Source organism: Mobula birostris, chromosome X (assembly GCF_030028105.1).
Source record: "Mobula birostris isolate sMobBir1 chromosome X, sMobBir1.hap1, whole genome shotgun sequence".
In the NCBI taxonomy this organism is placed as follows: Eukaryota; Metazoa; Chordata; class Chondrichthyes; order Myliobatiformes; family Myliobatidae; genus Mobula; species Mobula birostris.
Window position 1 is genome coordinate 27,313,851 of NC_092402.1, and position 25,103 is coordinate 27,338,953.

At 43.9% G+C, this 25,103-nt stretch overlaps 1 long non-coding RNA gene across 1 annotated transcript in view; it reads right to left on the reverse strand.

Annotated features, from left to right (window-relative positions):
- Positions 1 to 3,232: 3,232 nt before the first annotated feature.
- Positions 3,233 to 25,103, reverse strand: part of LOC140191562 (uncharacterized) — a 58,684-nt gene continuing 36,813 nt past the window's right edge. Inside the window, exon 3 of the long non-coding RNA XR_011883836.1 lies at positions 3,233 to 3,703. This is a non-coding gene — a long non-coding RNA (uncharacterized lncRNA). The remainder of the gene's footprint in view (positions 3,704 to 25,103) is intronic.

The following is a 25,103-nucleotide window of genomic DNA, read 5'->3' on the forward strand; positions in this document are numbered from 1 at the left end:
ACCTCTTTTTCCTCCCTCCCTGTCCTTTCTGAAACATCTAAAGCCTGGCACTCTAAGTAGCCATTCCTGCTCCTGAGCCATCCAAGTCTCTGTAATGGCCACAACACCATAGCTCTAAGTACTGATCCATGCTCTTAAGCTCATCCGCTTTATTCATGATACTCCTTGCATTAAAATAGACACATCTCAAACCATCAGTCTGAGCGCATCCCTTCTCTATCATCTCCCTCTCACACTATCTCCAAGCTTTTTCTATTTGTGATCCAACCACCTCTTCCTCCATCTCTTCAGTTTGGTTCCAACTCCCCAGCAATTCTAGTTTAATCTCTCCCCAGTAGCCTTAACAAACCTCCCTGCCAGTATATTGGTCCCCCTCAGATTCAAGTGCAACCCACCCTTTTCGTACAGGTCATTCTTGCCCCAAAAGAGGTCCCAATGATCCAGAAATCTGAATCCCTGCCCCCTGCTCCAATCCCTTAGCCACACATTTATCCTCCACCTCACTCTATTCCTATCCTCGCTGTCATGTGGCACAGGCAATAATCCCGAGATTACTATCTTTGAGGTCCTGCTTCTCAACTTCTTTCCTAACTCACTGTTTTCAGGACCTCTCCCTTTTCCTACCTATGTCATTGGTATCAATATGTACCACAACCTCTGGCTGTTCTCCTTCCCATTTTAAGATACCTTGGACATGATCAGAAACATCCCAGACCCTAACACCTGGGAGGCAAACTACCATTCGTGTTTTCTTTCCTGCATCCACAGAATCACCTGTCTGACCCCCTAACTATAGGGTCCCCTATAACTGCTGCCTTCTTCCTTTCCCTACCCTTCTGAGCTACAGGGGCCAGACTCTGTGCCAGACATGTGCCCACCATTGCTTCCCCCAGGTAGGTCATTTCCCCCCCGCCACCCCAACCGTAATCAAGCAGGAGTACTTATTGTTTTTTTTCCAATATATTTTTTATTGAAGGAATGACACAATACAGAATACATAATGGATTACATTTTCCTCCATTTTGCTTTTATATCTTACCCCTAAACAAACCTCCCCTCACCCGCCCTCCCCGAACATACCATGGCAGCTAATGTATTTACAATACAACAATTCACAAATACAAGTACAGACATTTCACAGCCATACCCCCATACTACTTCAAGACAAATCCACATGTCAAATGATCCAAAATACACTCATATTACAATTCATCAACCACCCTGTGAGGTAAACCCTATGCATGTTAAGGAGTACTTATTGTTAAGGGGGATAGCCCCAAGGGTACTCCCTAGTGTCTGACTCTTGCCCTTTCCTCTCCTAACTGTTACCCACTTATCTGTCTCCCAAGGCCCTACTATGACTACTTGCCTATAGCTCCTCTCCATCACCTCCTCACTTCCCTGACAAGACGAGGGTCATCGAGCTGCATCTCCATTTCCCTAACCCGGTCTCTAAGGAGCCACAGCTTGATGCACCTGGCACAGATGTGGCCTTGAGAAGGCTGGGAGTCTCCTGGACATCCCACATCTGACACCCAGTACAGAACATTGGCCTCACAGACATATTTCCTATTCCTATTCTTCACAAGTAACTTACTTCGCCTCGATCCATTGTTGCTGAAGCCCTGTTGAGCTAAGGCCCTCCTACTCTGACTCCCTCTACTCAGTCGCCTGCTCTTCTGACACCCGCCCGCCCACCGGTCTAACTCATTGACATCTATGCGCCTGCGCAGTCGTTCCTCGATCAAACCGCCGAAGAAAACATGATCTCCTTTTAAACACTCCTGCCGGTCTAACTCGCTGACATCTACGCGCCTGCGCAGTCGTTCCTCAATCAAAACATACCTCAGAAAGGATGTGTTGTCATTGGAGAGAATCCAGAGGAGGCTCACAAGGATGATTCTGAGAACGAAGGGGTTAACGTATGAGGTGCATTTGGCAGCTTTGGGCCTGTACTCACTGGAATTTAGAAGAATGCAGGAGGATCTTATTGAAACCTACTGAATGTCGGAAGAACTAGATAAGGTGGATGTGGAGAGGATGTTTCCTATGGTGGGGGTATCCCGAACTAGAGGGAACAGCCTCAAAATTGAGGGGCGACCTTTAGAACAAGGGAAGGAGGAATTACTTTAGCTAGAGAGTAGTGAATCTGTGGAATGCTTTGCCACAGACTGTGGTGGAGGCCAAGTCCATGGGTATATTTAAGGCAGAAGTTGATCGTTTCCTGATCGGTCAGGGCATCAAGGGATATGGTGAGAAGGCAGGTGTATGGGGTTGAGTGGGATCTGGGATCAGCCATAATGGAATGGTGGAGAAAACTCGATGGGCTGAATGGCCTAATTCTGCTCCTATGTCTTATGGTCTCATTGCAACTCTTGGCCTTTCACCAAGTTTTCTCAACTAACAAAAGAGCTAACACTTTTACTACTTGCGCCTGTTGCTCAAGCCAAAGATCCTTCAATGCAAATCAGTTTCACATCCAGAGCATCCAGTCATCCTGCCGGGGTAAAGAATGTTAAATTGGCATCCGGTCAGGATGGCGCTGAGCTGCAGTCTCAATCGAGGTCACGGCTCAGAGAGGTGGGTGGGGGTGATGGACCAGGTTTGGGTTTAGGAGCAGGGAGGTTTCACTGTACGTTTTCATGTTCATGTGATAAAGAAATCTGAAACTGAAAAGGGCAAGCCTTGAATTCAATTTATTACTGTCATAAACCTTGGCTCCATTATATATGTTTTTTTATAAACTGGAAGCAGTTTGTTTATTTGTTGGAATTTAAACTGCATTTAAATTTATTTTGAATAATAATACTACTTCAAACTCCTTACCCTTATGACAACATTGTTTAGTATCAGTGAGATTAAAGCTGCTGACTGTTTGCTCCCTGACAGTAAATACTGAGCCTCTGCACAAGTTCAAAGGCTTGTTGACAAGGATATTCCAAGTATTAATACTGTACTTCTATTAAGGACGCATATTATTGTTCCATTGTACAAGATTACTTGTAATAATTCATTATTTATTTCAAAGGTTTCAAAGGTACATTTAATGTCAGAGAAATGTATACAATATACATCCTGAAATGCTTTTTCTTCACAACGATCCACAAAAACAGAGAAGTGCCCCCAAAGAATAAATGACAGTTAAATGTTAGAACCCCAAAGCCCCCACAGCTCCCCTCCCTCCCACGCGTAAGCGGCTGCAAGCAATGATCCCCCTCCCCTTACCGGCAAAAAAAGAGCATCAGCACCCACCATCAAGCACCCAAGTGTGAGCAAAGCAACAGCAAAGCCACAGAATTGCAGTACTCCAAATTCTACTTGTTCACCTGGTATTCGACATACCACTGGCTCGCTCTCTCCCTAATAAGGGAGAAAGAAATGTCTCCATTTCACAGCGAAGGGGAGACATAACAAACAACTCACTGGTTTACAATGTTAAAAATCCATTGTGTCGCTTTTTCCAAGCTCTGTGCCCAAAGATCTCGGGTCTCTGGGCACACAGCCTTAGATCTTCCATCTCCCATGACACACCGGTTTTCTGCCCAGACTCCAACCTCCGATCCCCCCATCTCCAGAGCCACGAAATCTCGGTCCTCCAAAGGTGAACAAAGCTCTTAGTCTGAGACCTTGGCCGAAAAATGGTCCCATTCCTGCAAAGAACCAAAGTCAGCATGTAACTCCAGGTCAGGGTCTTCAAAAGAACCTGAAAGGGAAAAATAGAGATGTTAAAGATGGAAATAGAGCTGTTCCTGAAGATGCAAGCAAAGGGGTCACCATTAGGTGCCATTAATCCTCATAAGCTCCTCCCCAATATATTTAAATAAATTCAGCAATAATTGGATTCAGAGCAGTAACCTTCCAAAATATTGAGTGGACAGTCTCAGTAGCACCTGGCTAACATAAAATGCTCATCAATCCTGAATGAAGTCCTTAAATTTTTCACGAAATCTCTGAGACTCAGTATTGATGTAATGCTCTACACAAATGATACTGCAATGGTGGAGAAAATTAATAAAGAAGGCACGGAAACTGTTGTTTCAACACCTCAATGGCTGGCCAAGAACTCAACATTGATTTGGTGCTGGAATATTTACAACAAGCAGCAGAAACTGGTGGAAGTCGTCATAGAAACAAAACCTCTTGGAGAAAGACGATCCATAAAAACAATTGCTTCCACTGTTATACTTTACCTGAAAATAGATAGTAGTCTCTCTTTGATCTTCCACCCAAAGCCATGATATCCTTCAGTTTCATTGTTTACTTTGTTATAAAGTTTCCATTGCAGCAATAACTCAGTGATTAAGTTCCATGGAGCTTATCTCCTGTTGTTCTTGTATCTTCAATCCCAAATTTTTCCAGATAACATCACAGCATAAATAGCTTCCACTGGAACCACACTTCTAGTATAAATCCTAGCATTTAATAAAGTGGCCACTAAGTATCTGTTCATGGTCTTCTCCTGTTGTAGCCCATCCACTTCAAGGTTCACAAGTTTTGCGTTCAGAGATGCTCCTCTGCACACCACTGTTATGATGCGTGATTATTTGAGTTACTGTCACCTTCCTGTCAGCTTGAAACAAACTGGCCATTATCCTCTGACCTCTCGCATTAACAAGGCATTTTTGCCCACAGAACTGCTGCTCACTGGCTGTTTTTGTTTTTCACACCATTCTGTGTAAACTCTAGAGACTGTTGTGTGTGAAAATCCAAGGAGATCTGCAGTTTCTGAGACACTCAAACCACCCCATCTGGCATCAATCATCATTCCACAGTCAAAGTCACTTAAATCACATTTCTTCCCCATTCAGATGTTTGGTCTGAACAGCTACTGAACCTCTTGACCGTGTCTGCATGCTTTTATGCATTGAGTTGCTGTCATGAGATGGGCTGATTAGGTATTTACATTAACGAGCAGGTGTACATAATAAAGTGACCACTGAGTGTAAATAGAAATTCTTACTAATCTCATCTATGAGATGATCAAAAATTGTTAGTTTAGTAGTTGTGGCCATTAGACGTGTGGTCCCCATCAACAAGCAATAATCTTGGTCCAACTATATTCTGGATTCCATTCACCACAGCTAATGTCTGTACTACTGATTAGCACATTTGCATGTGGCATTTTTATTCTACTGTGCACTCTTTGAATATTCCCAAGCAGTCCTTTCAGGTGAGGCAATACTTTACCTATGCATCTATCAGGGTCATCTGTTGTAACTAGTGCTCCCACTATGCTACCATGCTCAGCAGCATGCTAAGTAAAGGATGCTTTAGAATTACACTGAGCACAGTGGATACATTTTCTATTCAGTCTCAATGAATGGCGATATAAAGGATATGCATATCCGTTATATACATACCTGTCTTTCTGTTACAACCTACTCATTCAATTTCTCCACCCCTATTCTCTATATATCCATTCTCGCTCCTGTATATATCTCTCGGTGTTCTCCACTGTCTGTCTGTCTGTCTCCACCCCCATGTCTCTCCCTCTTTCCCCCTCTCTCCCCCTCTCTCCCCTTCCCCTCCCTCTCTCTCCCTCCCCCTCTGTTCCCCTCTCCTTCCACCCCACCTCTCTCTCCCTCCCCTCTCTCTCCCCTCTCTCTCCCCACCTCTCTCTCCCCCTCTCCCCCTCTCTCTCCCCCTCCCTCTCTCTCTCTCTTGCCTCCACACACATCCTCTCTCCCTCTAACCATTACTTCTCCCTTTTTCTGTTCTCATTCCTAAAGTAATACTTTATCCTTTTATAATGTATAAAAATAAAGATATTTCATTATTGGTTAACCATGTATAACCTCCAATTAATGTTTCAAATTGCACAATTAATTGCCATCATTTCTCTTCATTCAACAACCCTAATTAAAAAGTAATACTATTAAATGTTGATAATATTCAGCTGAGATATACAGTATTATGCTGTAGTATTATAACATTAATGGTAAGTATAAAAATCAATATGTTATTTTACTCAATTAACATGTGATTTCATGTTTTTGCATTGTTGTTATATTTCAAAATTTGCTTTTCATGTTACAGTCAACCTTCCAAAAGTCTGAAAGCATTTCGTGAGGGTTTGAAAGGTTATGTATACAGGCTGGGTCAACAAAGCTTGACAGCTATGGAAAAAGTTAATGTTTGGCCTCTGCAGCTGAATTTTAATAGGGGCTTTGTGCTTCTGGACTTGTCTCATTTCCTTTACATGTCAGTGGACAAAGCTGTGCCAGGAGCACTGCTTCCTCAGGCACTAATTCATTTGCTTCTGAAGAAAGGGTCCACTGGGGATGAAACTGGAGCTGTTTCCCAGATAGATAATGAGATCCATTTTGATGGTGGTGGTGGTGCTGGAGGTGGGCAAGAGATGCAGGTAGGTGTTACCTGTTGCTTCTAAATGGTGTTGAAAGCGTATTCAAGTTTACATTGACAATTTATTCATGCTGACCTGGTGGCTGCCCAGAGGCAGCAGATCATTCAAAGAAATGCTTTTGCACTTCAGCCTCTAATTTTCATGCTTTGGAATAAAATGCCCAGCACAAACGGGACAGCTCCAAATGTTGCTCACTTGAAATGGTACTGGTGTCCTGCAAAATGGAAGTTTTTCAGTTCATTCCCTTCTCTGCAGATAAAAGTACACAGAGTTAAGACCACAAGATACAGGAGCAGAATTAGGCCATTCGGCTATTGAGTCTGCTCCACCATTTCATCATGGCTGATCCATATCCTTTGCATCCTTTGATTCACAGAATCCTGGTTAACCTCATCCATACCGGACACAGCGATTCAGATTGTCGAGTTCACTAAACACCAGCCTTTCTCAACCTTTTTGCCCTAGAGGAACCCTTGAAATAGCTTGCAGGTCTCAGGGAACCCTAGCATAAAATTTATTGTCAACATTCTTCTGAGCAAAAAATTAATTTTTAGCCAACCTGTTTTGAAAAAAACAGGTAGTTAAGCTTAGCTTACCTTACTTGAAATTAATCTCCTTCTTTCCCTTTCATAAATTTTTAAAATTCATAAGGCAAACATAATATATTTCTATTAAATAACTGGCTTAAACCAAAATGGGATTTAATTTTTCTAAAGGTAGGCTCAGTCGACTTAATTTAAATAAAGGCTGTAAATTGATTTTATTAGTGCTATTTAAAACATGAAAATTTATTGACAATGTTGAATAGTAAAGTTACTAAAAACCATAAGCCAAAGCAATATGAATAAAATAATAGCCTAAGACACAATTTTATACAATACTTTGAAAAAACATTTCTTATTTGTGACATGATCAGGCTCAAATATAGGCCTAGCATGTGAAACCTGTATGTTTTTTGCTGCATAATTGCTCAATTCTGGGCCTCTCCTATCTTGTGTCAAAAACTGAGAATGGATTCAACCAAATAAACACATTCCTACTGCGCACTGCCATACTGGGCTGAGGGATCTCTAACGAGATTGCCAATGGGGCTGCTCGGTCATTGCCCACCACTGTGAGCGCTAGCATCGCGCGTTGCACTAAGTTCAGAAAATGGTATTTATTTTCTTAAAATAACAATCTCTCATGGAACCGCTAGCATCCTCTCGCAGAACCCCAGTTGAAAAACCCTGCTCTAGATGATCTGAGCAACATGCATGAAACATTCCTAAACCAAAAGCCATGGATGAACCAGGGGTTTCATCATCTGCTGAGTGCTAGAACAGTGGCATTTAAGTCCAGTGACCCAGGTCTGTACAAGAAAAGAGAATAGTTTGAGAATAGGTTGAGTGAACTCAGCCTTTTCTCCTTTGAGCGACGGAGGATGAGAGATGACCTGATAGAGGTGTATAAGATGATGAGAGGTATTGATCGTGTGGATCGTCAGAGGCTTTTCCCCAGGGCTGAAATGGCTAGCACGAGAGGACATAGTTTTAAGGTGCTTAGAAGTAGGTACAGAGGAGATGTCAGGGGTAAGTTTTTTACGCAGAGAGTTGTGAGTGCGTGGAATGGGCTGCCGGTGACGGTGGTGGAGGCGGAAACGATACGGTCTTTTAAGAGACTCCTGGATGGCTACATGGAGCTCAGAAAAATAGAGAGCTATGGGTAAAGCCTAGGTAGTTCTAAGGTAGGGACATGTTCAGCACAGCTTTGTGGGCCAAAGGGCCTGTATTGTGCTGTAGGTTTTCTATGTTTCTAAAACCAGGTATGATTTGCGGAGGGCTATTTCAAGAGCGAAGAAACAATTCAAAGTGAGATTAGAGGCAACATCAGATGCACATCAACTCCAGCAGGGTTTGCAGGACATTAGTTCCGACAAAGCAAAACACAATAGCCTGAATGGCAGTGTTGCTTCACTACCAGACGAGCTGAATGACTTCTATGCCTGCTTTTAAAGGGAGAATATACTACAGCTATGGAGATCTCTGCTGCACCCAGTGACCCTGTGATCTCTGTCTTGGAGGTCGGTGTCAGGCTGTCCTTCAACCTATCAACCTCCACCTTAAATGCACTCAATGACCTGGCCTCCACAGCCTGCTTTGGCGATGAGTTCCACAAATTTGCCACCCTCTAGCTAAAGAAATTCCTCCTCACCTGTTCTAAATGGACATCCCTCTATCTTGAGGCTGTGCCCTCTGGTCCTAGGCTCCCCCACCAGAGGAAACATCCTCTTCATATCCACTCTATGTAGGCCTTTCAACATTTGATAAGTTTCAATTAGATCCCTCCCCCACCATCATTCTTCTAAATTTCAATGAGTACAGGCCCAGAGACTTCAATCACCGCTCATAAGACAACTCTTTCATTTCCAGAATCATTCTCGTGAACCTGCTCTGAACTCTCTCCAATGTCCACATATCCTTTAATAAGGGGCCCAAATCTGTTCACAATACTCCAAGTGAGGCCTCATCAGTGCCTTATAAAGCCTCAGCATCACATCCTTGCTTTTATATTTTAATCCTCTTGAAATGAATGCTAACATCGCATTTGCCTTCCTCAACACAGACTCAACCTACAAATTAACCTTTAGGGAATTCTGCATGAGGACACCTGAACCTCTATACACCTCAGATTTTTAAAATTTTCTCCCCATTTAGAAAATAGTCTACACTTTTCTTTCTGCTACCAAAGTGCATGACCTTATACTTGCTGACACTGTATTCCATCTGCCACCAATTTGCCCATTCTTCTAATCTGTCTAAGTCCTTCTGCAGCCTCTCTGTTTCCTCAACACTATCTACCCCTCCATCGATCCTTGTATCATTCACAAACCTGGCCAGAAAGCTGTCAATTCAACATCCAAATCATCAACATACAACGTAAAAAGAAGTGGTCCCAACACAGATCCCTGTGGAGTACTACTAGTCACCGGCAGCCAACAAGAAAAGGCTCCCTTTATTCCCACTCCTTGTCTCATACCATCAGCCAATGCGCTATCCCTGCTGATATCTTTCCTCTTCAGTCACCTCTTATAGAACCCTGGGTGAAGTCCATCTGGTCCAGGTGACTTACTTACCTTCAGACCTTTCAGCTTCCCAAACACCTACTCCAATTGCGCAATAACAGCAATTGCGCTCACTTCTGCCCCTTTACATTCTTGAACTTTAGGCATACTGCTTATGCCTTCCACAATGAAGATTGATGCAAAATACTTATTCAGTTTGTCCGCCATTTCCTTGTCCCCTATTCCTACCTCTCCAGCATCATTTTCCAGTGGTCCAATACCCACTCTCAACTGTTTTTTAAATTTGATATATCTGACAACATTTTTGGTATCATTTTTGATATTATTGGCTAGCTTACTTTCATATTTCATGTTTTCCTCATTTATGTTTTTTAAGCTGTCATCTGTTGTTTTTTACAAGCTTCCTAATCCTCCAACTTCCCACTAATTTTTGCTCTATAATAACCTGCTCTTTTGCTTTTATGTTGTCAGCCATGTTTGCATCATCCTAAATAATTCCTGCTCTTTAGGATGTACTGTATCTATCCTGTGCCTTCCGAGTTGCTCCCAGAAACTCCAGCCATTACTGTGCTGCTGTCATGAGGAGGTGATGGACAGGAGCAACAGGCAGGAAGTTAGCCCTTGGTTGCAGGAGACAGGTAACTGGGTGACTGTCAGGAAAACAAAGGGAAATGGACAGTCATTGCAGTGTACACCTGCGGCTATTCCCCTCAATAGTAAGCATACTACTTTAGATACTGTTGAGGGGGACAAACTACCGGGGGAACCACAGTAACTTGTTCTCTGGCACTGAGTTTGGTGCTGTGGCTCAGAAGAGGAGAGACATGATAGGATATTTCTCAGTCAGAGGAACAGAGTCGAGGTTCTGTGGGTGCGGTAGAGACCTCCAGATGGTGTGTTGCCTCCCCGGTGCCAGCATCAGTGATCTAATTTGTCAGGGGGATGGGAACTGGAGTGATAGTGCTGAAGATGAGGTAGTTGGTTTAAAAACAAAGGCAATGTGTAATGAGACTCCTAGCAAGGAGAGGCTGATGATGGGGCAAAATTGTAGCCAACAAGATGAGTTGCAACGTAAAAGGTAAACAAAATCGAAAAGGGTGAATACAGGACAGAAGGTGCGATATTTGAATGCACACAGTATATGGAATAAGGTAGATGAACTTGCAGCAGAGTAACAGATTGGCAGGTATGATGTTGTAGGCATCACTGAATTATGGACGAAAGAAGATTATAGCTGGGAGCTTAATGTCCAAGAATACACATTATATCAACAGGATAGGGAGGTAGGCAGAGGGGGTGGCGCAGCTCTGCTGGTAAAAAATGAAAAACCAAAAGTTTCTTCAGATACATAAAATGTAAAAGTGAGGCGAGAATGGATATCGGACCACTGGAAAATGATGCTGGAGAGCTAGTAATGGGGGACAAGGAAATGGCAGACAAACAGAGTAAGTACTTTGCATCAATGATGTACACCCCAGGGTTCTGAAAGAAGTAGCTAAAGAGATTGTGGAAGCATTAGTAATGATCTTCTGAGAATCACTGGACTATGGATTGGTTCTGGAAGACTGGAAAATTGGAGATGTCATTCCACTCTTCAAGAAGGGAGAAAGGCAGAATAAAGGAAATTATAGGCCAGTTAGTTTCACCTCACTTGTTGGGAAGATGGTGGAGTCAATTGTTAAGGATGTAGTTTCAGGGTACTGAGGGACACATGATAAAATAGGCCATAGTTAGCATGGTTTCTTCAAGGAAAAATCTTGCCTGAAATATCTGTTGGAATCCTTTGACGAAATAACAAGCAGAATAAACAGAGGAAAATTGATTGATGTTGTGTACTTGGATTTTCAGAAAGCCTTTGACAAGGTGTCACACATGAGGTTGCTTAACAAGTTAAGAGTCCATGGTATTACAGGAAAGATACTAACATGGATAGAGCAGTAGCTGATTGGCAGGCGGTAAACTGTGGGAATGAAAGGAGCCTTTTCTGGTTGGCTGCCGGTGACTAGTGGTGTTCCACAGGGGTCTGTATTGGGACTGATTCTTTTTACGTTATATGTCAATGACTTGGATGATAGAATTGATGGCTTTGTTGCAAAGTTTGTGGACAGTACAAAGATAGGTGGGGCAGGAGGTAGTTTCAAGGAAGTAGAAAAGCTACAAAAGGACTTAGCCAGATTAGGAGAATGGGGAATGGTATGGTAGATGGAATATAGTTTCAGTAAGTGTATAGTCATACACTTTGGTAAAGAAATAAAAAGGTAGACTATTTTCTAAATGGAAAGAGAATTCAAAACTTTGAGGTGCAAAGGGACTTGGGAATCCTTGTACAAGATTCCCTAAAGGTTAATTTGCAGGTTAAGTCAGTGGTGAGGTGGGGGAAATGCGATGTTCGCATTCATTTCAAGAGGATTAGAATATAAAAGCAAGGATGTAATGCTAAGACTTTATCAAGTACCGGTAAGGCCTCACTCGGAGTATTGAGAGTAGGTTTGGGACCCTTATCTTAGAAAGGATGTGCTGAAACTGGAGAAGGTGCAAAGGAGGTTCATGAAAATGATTCCAGGATTGAGCGTTTGATGACTCTGTGCCTGTATTCACTTCAATTCAGAAGGATGAGGGGTGACCTCATTGAAACCTATCAAATGGTGAAAGGCCTTGATAGAGTGGATGTGGAGAGGATGTTTCCTATGGTGGGCAAGTCTAAGACCAGAGGACACAGCCCAGAATGGAGGGATGTCTTTTTAGAATGGAGATGAAGAGGAATTTCTTTAGCCAGAGAGTGGTGAATCTGTGGAATTCATTGCCATGGGTGGCTGTAGAGGCCAAATCTTTATGTACATTTAAGGCAGAGCTTTATATATTCTTGATTGGTCAGGGCATGAAGGGATACGAGAGATTGGGGCTGAGAGGAAAAATGGTTCAGCCATAATGAAATGACAGAGCAAATGGCTAAATTCTGACCCCTACATCTTATGGTCTTATGGTCATCCCTACTAGTGTCTCCTTCCAATCAACTTTGACTATCTCCTCGCTCAAGCCTCTATAATTACCTTTTCTCCACCATAGTACAGATAAATCTGACTTTAGCTTCTCCCTCTGAAAATTGCAGGGTGATTGTCTCATATTATGATCACTGTTTCCTAAGGATTTCATTGCTTAAGCTCCCTGATCATATCTGGTTCATCAATCAAGACTCAATCCAGAATTGCTGAATCCTGGTGGGCTCTACCACAAGCTAGCTCAAATAGCCATCCAGCGGCATTCCACAAATTCTCTCTCTTGTGATCCAGCAGCAATTTGATTTTCCAAGTCTATCTGCCTATTGAAATCCCCATGACTAACATTATATTGCCTTTTTGACATGCTTTTTCTATCTCCTGCTGTAATTTGTAGACCACTGCCTAGCCACTGTTCGGATCCTGTGAATAAGGTCAGGGTCTTCTTACCCTTGCAATTTCATAACTCTACCAACAAGGATTCTACATCTTCTGATCAATGTCACCTCTTTCTAAAGATTTGATTTCATTTTTTACTGGTAGAGTCACTCCTCATCATTTGCCTACCTGCCTGTTCTTTTGATATGTTGTGTATCCTTGGATATCAAGATCCAACTACAATCGTCTTTCAGCCATGATGCTGTGATGACCCACAATGCCATACCTGCCAATCTCTAACTGCGCTACAAGATCATTTCTCTGATTTCACATACTACATGCATCAAATATAACAGCTTCAGTCCTGTACTTGTCACCTTTTCAATGGGCTACACTGCAACCTATCCCACTGACTGCAATTTGCCCAACTATCTGCCTGTCCTTCCTGATAGTCTCACTATATAATACCCCGCTTGTAAACCACATCCCTATCCTCAGCCCTATCACTCCAGTTCCCATCCCCTGCCAATTTAGTTTAAACTCTCGTCCAATAATTCTCACAAACCTGTCCCTTTTGTACTGGTCATATCTTCCCCAGAAGTGATCCCAATGATCTATAAATCTGAACCCCCTGGCCCCCGCACCAGTTTCTGAGACACGCATTCATCTGCCAGATCATCCTACTCTTACCCTCACTGATGCATGCACAAGCAGCAATCAGAGATTACTACCTGAAGGTCCTGCTTTTCACCTTTCTACTGTACCTAGCTCTCAAGTTCTCTCTTTAGGACCTCCTCGCTTTTCTTTCTATATCATTGCACCTATATATATCAAGATGTCCTGGCTGCTCACCCTCCCCATTGAGAATGTTGTAACCATGATCCAGATATCCCTACCCTGGCACCTGAGAGGTAACATACCATCTGGGTCTCTATCACATCCACAGACTCTCCTATCTGCTCCTTTAATTCTGGAATCTCTGATCATCACTGCATTTCTCCTCAGCACCCTCCCTCTGGGCCACAGTGCCAGGCTCAGTGTGTGTCAGAGATCTGGGTTGCTGTGGCTTCCCAGTAGATTGTTTCCCCCCCCCCCCCCCCCACCATAACCAAAACAGTATACTTGTTACTGTGCCACAGGTGTACCAGCTGCCTATTCTCCTTTCCTCTCCTGACAGTCACTCATTCACCTACCTCCTCCAGCCTAGGGGTGACCACCTCCCTGTAGCTCCTATCTATCATCTCTTCAGTGTCCCTTATGACCCGATGGTCATCGAGTTGCAGCTCCAGTTCTTTTACACGTTCTCTGAGGAGCTGGAGGTCTCTCAGGATTCTCACATCCCACATACAGAACAAAACACAGCCCCTGGAGCCATTCTTACTGCCCTAACAAATGAAGAATGAGCAAATAAAAGCTTACATCGCCCATGTCTGTTATCACCCAAGCCTGATAATCCAAAGCCAAAAGTCTCCCCACACCAACAACAGCCACTCCACTTGCCCCTGCCTTATTTTTCTCTGACCTGCAAATGAATCCCAAAACTCTGACTGGCCGCTGTTCAGGCTCTGAGAAAATGACTACGAAGCACTGATATTTAAAGCTCCTTCCTCAACCTGGATGAAGACGCTGTTACTTTTTGCTCCAAACTCCAATTAGCCACTGTTCAAGCTCCTGTTAAAGGACCTGTTTTTCTGACTATCCCTATCCTGCTCATGCAGTATGTACGTCAGCATTAAGAACATCCATGCAGCTGAATCAGACTTTCTGAGGATCAGGAGGGAAGACTGCGCATCAGTCTTTCACTGAATTTGTTCCATTTACTTCTTCCTCCATCCTCCTGTACTTAAAATTTGAATGGGTGCGGGACTGACAGTTGTAAAGCTTAAAGTGCCACTTCCTCACCAAATGTTCATTAGCTTTAGTGAAATTTTGTAGGAAACATTTACTTACTTCCCAAAAACTTGTGGCATCCATTTGTTTGAAATCTGGAAGGGAATTTGATTTTAACATGTCACCAACTCTTGGCTCCATCCCTCCCCCTCCTGTCTTCTCCTATCATTTGGATCTCCCCCTCCCCCTCCCACTTTCAAATCTCTTACTATCTCTTCCTTCAGTTAGTCCTGATGAAGGGTCTCGGCCTGAAACGTCGACTGTACCGCTTCCAGGGATGCTGCCTGGCCTGCTGCGTTCACCAGCAAATTTGATGTGTGTTGCTTGAATTCCAGCATCTGCAGAATTCTCGTGTTTACAGTTTAAAAAGTTCGTCTGTTTGGCGTGGTAAGTGGGTGAGTAGACTTATTTTTCCTGTTTCATTCCTGTAGAATTAGATAGCATGCCTGCAGGGTTAGTGCTTTGTTCAGGGTGTCAGATGTGGGAATCCTGGGAGACCTCCAGCCTCCCTGATGGCCACATCTGTGCCAGGTGCACCGAGATGCAGCTCCTCAGAGACCGTGTTAGGGACCTGGAGCTGCAGCTTGATGACCTACTGCTTATCAGGAAAGTGAAGAAGTGATAGACAGGAGCTACAGGGAGGTAGTCATCCCTAGGCTACCGGAGTCAGAACACTGGGTGACTGTCAGAGAGGGAAGGAAATGCCCAGATAGTGGAGAGCACCCCTATGGCTGTCCCCCTCAGCAACAAATATCTTGTTCTGGATGCTGTTGAGGGGAAATGACCTGACGGGGGACGCCCATGGTGACCGGGTCTCTGACACTGAGCCTGGCGCTGTTGTGCAGGAGGGAAGAAGGGAGAAGAGGAATGTGGTAGTCATAGGGGATTCCATAGTCAGGGGAACAGACAGGAGATTCTGTGAGCCTGATAGAGGATACCCACATGGTGTGTTGCCTCCCAGGTGCCAGGGTACGGATGTCTCGGATTGGGTCCTGAATATTCTGAAGGGAGAGGGTGAGCAGCCAGTTGTCTGGGTACATGTGGTACCAATGACATAGATAGGACAAAGGAGGAGGTCCTGAAGAGAGATTTCTGGGAGTTAGGAAGGAAGCTGAGAAGCAGGACCTCCAGGGTAGTAATCTCGGGATTGCTACCTGTGCCACGTGCTAGCGAGGGCAAGAATAGTAGGATCAGGCAGATGAATGCGTGGCTGACAGTCTGGTGCAGGGGGCAGGCTTCAGATTCGTGGATAATTGGGATCTCTTCTGGGGGAAGTATGACCTGTTCAAAATGGACAGGTTACACCTGAACCTGAAGGGGACCAATATCCTGGCGGGAAAGTTTAATAGAGCTGTTAGGGAGGGTTTTAAACTAATTGGCAGGGAGATGGGAACCGGAATGATAGAGTGGAGGAAGGGGAAAACAGAAATAAATCTAAGATAGTGAGCAATAATGATATCAGGAAAGACAGGCAGGTGATGGGGCAAATTTGTAGCCATTGGGATGAGTGCAATAAAGTTGCAGTGAAATCAAAGCGAAAAGTACCAAATACTGGTCTTAAGGTGTTGTACTTAAATGCACGCAGCATAAGGAATAAGGTGGATGATCCTTGTCGTACAGCTACAGATTGGCAGGTATGATATTGTGGCCATCACTGAGACCTGGCTAAGGATGCATGTCTCTGGATGCGGAACATCCAAGGATACACGGTGTATCGGAAGATAGGAAGGTAGGCAGAGGGGGAGGTGTGGCTTTTATGATAAGAAATGATATTAAATCATTAGAAAGAGGTGATATAGGATCGGAAGGTGCAGAATCTTTATGGGTTGAGCTAAGAAATAGCAGGGGTAAAAGGATTCTGATGACAGTTAGTTATAGGCCTCCAAACAGCTGCAGTGATGTGGACTACAAATTACAACAGGAAATAGAAAAGGCTCGTCAGAAGGGCAGTGTTATGATAATTGGGGGACTTTAACGTGCGAGTGGATTGGGAAAATCAGGTCGGCACTGGATCTCAAGAGAGAGAATTTGTAGAATGTCTGCGAGATGGCTTTTTAAAACAGCTTGTTGTTGAGCCCACTAGGGGATCGGCTGTACTGGATTGGGTATTGTGTAATGAACCGGAGGTGAGTAGAGAGATTGAGTTGAAGGAACCTTAGGAAGCAGTGATCATAACATGATTGAGTTCACTGTGAGATTTGAAAAAGAGAAGCCGAAATCTGATATGTGTCGGTATTTCAGTGGAGTAAAGGAAACTACAGTGGCATGAGAGAGGAACTGGCCAAAGTTGACTGGAAAGGGACACTGGCAGGGAAGACGGCAGAGCAGCAGTGCTAGAGTTTATGCCAGAAGTGAGGAGATGCAAGACAGGTATATTCCAAAAAAGAAGACATTTTCGAATGGAAAAGGGATGCAACCGTGTTTGACAAGAGAAGTCAAAGCCAAAGTTAAGCAAAGGAGAGGGCATACAAGGAAGCAAAAATTAGTGGGAAGACAGAGGATTGGGAAGTTTTTAAAACCTTACAAAAGGAAACTAAGAAGGTCACTAAGAGAGAAAATATTAACTATGAAAGGAACCTAGCAAATAATATCAACGAGGAAACTAAAAGCTTTTTCAAGTATATAAAGAGTAAAAGACAGGTGAGAGTAGATATAGGACCGATAGAAAATGATGCTAGAGAAATTGTAATGGGAGATAAGGAGATGGCAGAGGAACTGAACGAGTATTTTGCATCAGTCTTCACTGAGGAAGACATCAGCAGTATACCCGACACACAAGGGTGGCAGGGAAGAGAAGTGTGCGCAGTCACAACTAGGACAGAGAAAGTATTCAGAAGCTGAATAGTCTAAAGGTAGATAAAATCTCCCGGACCAGATGGAATGCACCCTCGTGTTCTGAGGAAGTAGCTGTGGAGATTGCGGAGTCATTAGCGATGATCTTTCAAAAGTCGATAGATTCTGGCATGGTTCCGGAAGACTGGAAGATTGCAAATGTCACTCCGCTATTTAAGAAGGGGGCAAGGAAGGAAAAAGGAAATTATAGACCTGTTAGCTTGACATCAGTGGTTGGGAAGTTGTTGAGTCGATTGTCAAGGATGAGGTTACAGATTACCTGAAGGCATATGACAAGATAGGCAGAACTCAGCATGGATTCCTTAAGGAAAATCCTGCCTGACAAACCTATTACAATTTTGCCTGACAAACCTATTACAATTTTTTGAGAAAATTACAAGTAGGCTAGACAAGGGAGATCTAGTAGATGTTGTATATTTGGATCTTCAGAAGGCCTTTGACAAGGTGCCACACATGAGGCTACTTAACAAGATAAGAGCCCATGGAATTACGGGAAAGTTACATACATGGATAGAGCGTTGGCTGATTGGCAGGAAACAGAGAGTGGGAATAAAGGGATCCTATTCTGGTTGGCTGCCGGTTACCAGTGGTGTTCCACAGGGGTCCGTGTTGGGGCCGCTTCTTTTTACATTGTACATTAACGATTGGATTATGGAATAGATGGTTTTGTGGCTAAGTTTGCTGATGATGCAAAGATAGGTGAGGGGCCGGAAGTGCTGAGGAAACAGAGTCTGCAGAGAGACTTGGATAGATTAGAAAAATGGCAAAGAAGTGGCAAATGAAATACAATGTTGGAAAGTGTATGGTCGTGCACTTTGGCAGAAGAAATAAATGAGCAGACTATTATTTAAATGGGGAAAGAATTCAAAGTTCTGAGATGCAACGGGACTTGGGAGTCCTTGTACAGGATACCCTTAAGGTTAACCTCCAGGTTGAGTCGGTAGTGAAGAAGGTGAATGCAATGTTGGCATTCATTTCTAGAGGAGTAGAGTATAGGAGCAGGGATGTGATGTTGAGGCTCTATAAGGCGCTGGTGAGACCTCACTTGGAGTACTGTGGGCAGTTTTGGTCTCCTTATTAAGAAAGGATGTGCTGACCTTGGAGAGGGTACAGAGAAGATTCACTAGAATGATTCCGGGAATGAGAGGGTTAACATATGAGGAATGTTTTTTCTGCTCTTGGACTGTATTCCTTGGAATTTAGAAGAATGAGGGGAGACCTCACAGAAACATTTCGAATGTTGAAAGGCATGGACAGAGTGGATGTGGCAAAGTTGTTTCCCATGATGGGGGAGTCTAGTACGAGAGGGCATGACTTAAGGATTGAAGGGCGCCCATTCAGAACAGAAATGCGAAGAAATTTTTTTAGTCAGAGGGTGGTGAATCTATGGAATTTGTTACCATGGGCAGCAGTGGAGGCCAAGTCATTGGGTGTATTTAAGGCAGAGATTGATAGGTATCTGAGTAGCCAGGGCATCAAAGGTGGGGGAGTGGGAGGGACTAAATGGGAGAATGGATCAGCTCATGATAAAATGGCGGAGCAGACTCGATGGGCTGAATGGCCGACTTCTGCTCCTTTGTCTTATGGTCTGATGTTAAGACCAGTGCAGTAAAGGTGATATTCCAGTGAGAATCTGGGACAACTTTCTGGCAATGACCAAGGACAAATGCTTAGCTTAATTCTGGGTCTGTTAGCCATCTGTGTCAAAGCCACCTGCACTTCACATTCAATGTAAAGAGTTGAAAGTTCCTCACACCCAAAATTATTACTCTTATAATTTATTGCTGGCAAAACTAAGTAACATGTTTTTTTACACGAATCGAATATGTGATTGATGAACTGGTCAATGTAGCCAATCTATTCATTGGCCAATGCCACTGAATAGTCAAAGAAAACTGCAGTTTTATCGCCTAGTTACTTACCCCTAACCAGAAGGTCACTATTAACAGTCTGGTGCTCAGCCTGAAGCTTCTCCTGTGATCATTTGTATTTTAATGTCTTGCTATGAAACCCCTGTTGAAATTTTGTGATTTTGTAAGTCAATTGAAAATTAACTCTGGACAGAAACAGTTATTTCAGTGCCACTTAATTTCATGTGGGCATTTGTTAGACGAGTTGTGCCTGTTTGTCGGGCATGTTTCTGTGTGAGTGGGGCGGGGGGAGGAGGGGGCTTCTTCCCACAATCCAAAAATGTACGGTTAGGGTTAGTGAGTTGTGGGCATGCTATGTTGGTGCTGAAAGCATGGCAACACTTGTAGTCTGGCCAGTACAATCCTCGATATAAATGACGCATTTCACTGTAAATTTCAATGTTTCGATGTGCATGTGACAAGTAAAGCTGTTCTTTAATAAACAGATGCTCAGTAAATGCTGTCATTTACTGCTCTCCATTTGGAATGCCACTGGAGAAGTTCGTCCTCATTGTGGAGTTGGTTATTTCTGGGTCAGTATGATCCTTGCTTCCAATTTGTTTATCACATGTACATAGAAACATACTGTACATAGAAACATACTGTACATGAAATGTGTTGTTTATGTTAACAGCCAACACACATAAGGATGTGCTGGGGTCAGCCCACAAGTGTCGACACATATTCTGGTGCTAACATACCGTGCTCACCATGCCTGGTGGAACAACACAGAACACATCAAGCAACAAACAACAACAGCAAAACAAGCCCCTTTCCTCCCTCCCAACACATGGACAGTCCTCTAACTCCAGTGGAAGGCCCTGGGACTCCAGGCTTCAGGCTTCGATCTTCAGTATTGACCCCTGGACTAGTCAATTACACATTGATGATGATGCCTCCACTGAAGATCATCAAACTGGGCCCTACTATGATTAGAACATAGAAGAACATAGAACAGTACAGCACATTACAGGCCCTTCGGCCCACAATGCTGTGCCGACCCTCAAGCCCTGCCTCCCATAAAACCCCCGACCTTAAATTCCTCCATATACCAGTCTAGTAGTCTCTTAAATCTCACTAGTGTATCTGCCTCCACCACTGACTCAGGCAGTGCATTCCACGCACCAACCACTCTCTGAGTAAAAAACCTTCCTCTAATATCCCCCTTGCACTTCCTACCCCTTACCTTAAAGCCATGTCCTCTTGTATTGAGCAGTGGTGCCCTGGGGAAGAGGCACTGGCTATCCACTCTATCTATTCCGCTTATTATCTTGTACACCTCTATCATGTCTCCTCTCATCCTCCTCTCCAAAGAGTAAAGCCCTAGATCCCTTAATCTCTGATCATAATGCATACTCTCTAAACCAGGCAGCGTCCTGGTAAACCTCCTCTGTACCCTTTCTAATGCTTCCACATCCTTCCTATAGTGAGGTGACCAGAACTGGACACAGTACTCCAAGTGTGGCCTAACCAGAGTTTTATAGAGCTGCATCATTACATCGCGACTCTTAAACTCTATCCCTTGACTTATGAAAGCTAACACCCCATAAGCTTTCTTAACTACCCTATCCACCTGTGAGGCAACTTTCAGGGATCTGTGGACATGTACCCCGAGATCCCTCTGCTCCTCCACACTACCAAGTACCCTGCCATTTACTTTGTACTCTGCCTTGGAGTTTGTCCTTCCAAAGTGTACCACCTCACACTTCTCTGGGTTGACCTCCATCTGCCACTTCTCAGCCCACTTCTGCATCCTAGCCATGTCTCTCTGCAATCTTTGACAATCCACACCACTATCTACAACACCACCAACCTTTGTCGTCTGCAAACTTGCCAACCCACCCTTCTACCCCACATCCAGGTGGTTAATAAAAATCACGAAAAGTAGAGGTCCCAGAACAGATCCTTGTGGGACACCACTAGTCACAATCCTCCAATCTGAATGTACTCCCTCCACCACCAGCCTCTGCCTTCTGCAGGCAAGCCAATTTTGAATCCACCTGGCCTAACTTCCCTGGATCCCATGGCTTCTGACTTTCTGAATAAGCCTACCATGTGGAACCTTGTTAAATGCCTTACTAAAATCCATATAGATCACATCCACTGCACTTCCCTCATCTATATGCCTGGTCACCTCCTCAAAGAACTCTATCAACTTGTTAGACATGATCTGCCCTTCACAAAGCCATGCTGACTGTCCCTGATCAGACTATGATTCTCTAAATGCCCATAGATCCTATCTCTAAGAATCTTTTCCAACAGCTTTCCCACCACAGACGTAAGGCTCACTGGTCTATAATTACCCGGACTATCCCTACTACCTTTTTTGAACAAGGGGACAACATTCGCCTCCCTCCAATCCTCCGGTACCATTCCCGTGGACAACGAGGTCATAAAGATCCTAGCCAGAGGCTCAGCAATCTCTTTCCTCGCCTCATGGAGAAACCTGGGGAACATTCTGTCAGGCCCTGGGGACTTATCCGTCCTAATGTATTTTAACAACTCCAACACCTCCTCTCCCTTGATATCAACATGCTCCAGAACATCAACCTCACTCATATTGTCCTCACCATCATCAAGTTCCCTCTCATTGGTGAATACCGAAGAGAAGTATTCATTGAGGACCTTGCTCACTTCCACAGCCTCCAGGCACATCTTCCCACCTTTATCTCTAATCGGTCCTACCTTCACTCCTGTCATCCTTTTTTTCTTCACATAATTGAAGAATGCCTTGGGGTTTTCCTTTACCCTACTCGCCAAGGCCTTCTCATGCCCCCTTCTTGCTCTTCTCAGCCCCTTCTTAAGCTCCTTTCTTGCTTCCTCAATAGACCCATCTGATCCTTGCTTCCTAAACCTCATGTATCCACCTGACTAGATTTTCCACCTCACTTGTCACCCATGGTTCCTTCACCCTCCCATTCTTTATCTTCCTCACTGGGACAAATTTATCCCTAACATCCTGCAAGAGATCTCTAAACATTGACCACATGTCCATAGTACATTTCTCTGCAAAAACATCATCCCAATTCACACCCGCAAGTTCTAGCCTTATAGCCTCATAATTTTCCTTTCCCCAATTAAAAATTTTCCTGTCCTCTTTGATTCTATCCTTTTCCATGATAATGCTAAAGGCCAGGGAGTGGTGGTCACTGTCCCCCAGATGCTCACCCACTGAGAGATCTGAGACATGACCCGGTTCATTACCTAGTACTAGATCTAGTATGGCATTCGCCCTAGTCGGCCTGTCCACATACTGTGACAGGAATCCATCCTGGACACACTTAACAAACTCTGCCCCATCTAAACCCTTGGAGCTAATCAGGTGCCAATCAATATTAGGGAAGTTAAAGACACCCATGATAACAACCCTGTTATTTTTGTACCTTTCCAAAATCTGCCTCCCAATCTGCTCCTCTGTATCTCTGCTGCTACCAGGGGGCCTATAGAATACCCCCAGTAGAGTAACTGCTCCCTTCCTGTTCCTGACTTCCACCCATACTGACTCAAAGGAGGATCCTGGTACATTACCCACCCTTTCTGTAGCTGTAATAATATCCCTGACCAGGAGGAGGTCCTGAAGAGAGATTTCTGGGAGTTAGGAAGGAAGCTGAGAAGCAGGACCTCCAGGGTAGTAATCTCGGGATTGCTACCTGTGCCTTGTGCTAGCGAGGGCAAGAGTAGTCGGATCAGGCAGATGAATGCGTGGCTGAGAGACTGGTGCAGGGGGCAGGGCTTCAGATTCTCGGATCATTGGGATCTCTCCTGGGGGAGGTATGACCTGTTCAAAAAGGACAGGTTACACCTGAACCTGAAGGGGACCAATATCCTGGCGGGAAAGTTTAATCGAGCTGTTCGGGAGGGTTTAAACTAATTTGGCAGGGAGATGGGAACCGGAATGATAGAGCGGAGGAAGGGGAAAACAGAAATAAATCTAAGATAGTGAGCAGTAAAGATGTCAGGAAAGACAGACAGGTGATGGGGCAAATTTGTAGCCATTGGGATGAGTTGCAGTGCAATAAAGTTGCAGTGAAATCAAAGCAAAAAGTATCAAATACTGGTCTTAAGGTGTTGTACTTAAATTCAAGCAGCATAAGGAATAAGGTGGATGATCTTGTCGTACAGCTACAGATTGGCAGGTATGATATTGTGGCCATCACTGAGACCTGGCTAAAGGATGCATGTCTCTGGGAGCTGAACGTCCAAGGATACACGGTGTATCGGAAGGACAGGAAGGTAGGCAGAGGGGAAGGCGTGGCTTTATTGGTAAGAAATGATATTAAATCATTAGAAAGAGGTGATATAAGATCGGAAGATGCAGAATCTTTATGGGTTGAGCTAAGGAATAGCAGGGGTAAAAGGACCCTGATGACAGTTATTTATAGGCCTCCAAACAGCTGCAGGGATGTGGACTACAAATTACAACAGGAAATAGAAAAGGCTCGTCAGAAGGGCAGTGTTATGATAATTGTGGGGGATTTTAACATGCGAGTGGATTGGGAAAATCAGGTCGGCACTGGATCTCAAGGGAGAGAATTTGTAGAATGTCTGCGAGATGGCTTTTTAGAACAGCTTGTTGTTGAGCCCACTAGGGGATCGGCTGTACTGGATTGGGTATTGTGTAATGGACCGGAGGTGATTAGAGAGATTGAGGTGAAGGAACCCTTAGGAGGCAGTGATCATAACATGATTGAGTTCACTGTGAAACTTGAAAAAGAGAAGCCAAAATCTGATGTGTCGGTATTTCAGTGGAGTAAAGGAAATTACAGTGGCATGAGAGAGGAACTGGCCAAAGTTGACTGGAAAGGGACACTGGCAGGAAAGACAGCAGAGCAGCAGTGGCTGGAGTTTATGCGAGAAGTGAGGAAGGTGCAAGACAGGTATATTCCAAAAACGAAGAAATTTTCGAATGGATAAAGGATGCAACTGTGGTTGACAAGAGAAGTCAAAGCCAAAGTAAAGCAAAGGAGAGGGCATACAAGGAAGCAAAAATCAGTTGGAAGACAGAGGATTGGGAAGTTTTAAAAACCTTACAAAAGGAAACTAAGAAGGTCATTAAGAGGGAAAAGATTAACTATGAAAAGAAGCTAGCAGATAATATCAACGAGGATACTAAATGCTTTTTCAAGTATGTAAAGAGTAAAAGACAGGTGAGAGTAGATATAGGACTGATAGAAAATGATGCTGGAGAAATTGTAATGGGAGATAAGGAGATGGCAGAGGAGCTGAACGAGTATTTTGCATCAGTCTTCACTGAGGAAGACATCAGCAGTATACCGGACACTCAAGGGTGGCAGGGAAGAGACGTGTGCGCAGTCACAATTACGAAAGAGACTTGGGAGTCCTTGTACAGGATACCCTTAAGGTTAACCTCCAGGTTGAGTTGGTGGTGAAGAAGGCAAATGCAATGTTGGCATTCATTTCTAGAGGAATAGAGTATAGGAGCAGGGATGTGATGTTGAGGCTCTATAAGGCACTGGTGAGACCTCACTTGGAGTACTGTGGGCAGTTTTGGTCTCCTTATTTAAGAAAGGATGTGCTGATGATGGAGAGGGTACAGAGAAGATTCACTAGAATGATTCCGGGAGTGAGAGGTTAACATATGAGGAACATTTGTCCACTCTTGGACTGTATTCCTTGGAGTTTAGAAG